Genomic DNA, 622 nt, shown 5'->3' with positions numbered 1-622 from the left:
TCGGGAAAAGACGTAGCAATTTTCCGTCAGTCAGAGCAATGGTGTCAGGGTTCGTTCTGATAGGGCAAAAGTCAGGCAATACAAAATACATTTACAGTTGTAGCAATAGAGGGTGCATCCTGTCTTAACCGTACGGTAGCTTGTTTTGGCAATATGAGTAATACGCGTGGCCTGTTGTTTTCTGCCCGCCTAATAATCTCCAAGCAGATCCACGGTGGTGTAATATAGTATCAAACCCACCGTAGGTGCCCGTTTGACTCCCTTTGGCCGGCTATACTTCTTGGCCAGCTTTGATACTATCTTATAGCACCGTAGGATCTGCTTGGAGATTACCCGCCTAACTCCTTTTTTTCAACCGAAACTTAAACCCACCGCAAATGGTTCTTCCACCGCGAAATAGTTGCCAAGTACTTTCGTGATTATCGCCTTTCTCTATTTGTGACAGAGACAGAAAATGTCTCGACAGCTACAATAACGGTTTGAACACCAGGCAATGCTAAATGACGTCAAAGAGAACGTCATGATGTACCGGGAAACAGTAGTGGACATCATTTATTATGGCTTTTCGCCAGGATACGTCGTCATTCTGAATAACCAGCATTGTATCACAACATGGGAGAAG

Source organism: Branchiostoma floridae, chromosome 4, assembly GCF_000003815.2.
Source record: "Branchiostoma floridae strain S238N-H82 chromosome 4, Bfl_VNyyK, whole genome shotgun sequence".
NCBI classification, from domain to species: domain Eukaryota; kingdom Metazoa; phylum Chordata; class Leptocardii; order Amphioxiformes; family Branchiostomatidae; genus Branchiostoma; species Branchiostoma floridae.
The sequence above is the reverse complement of the archived record's forward strand: the minus strand, read 5'-3'. Positions refer to the sequence as shown.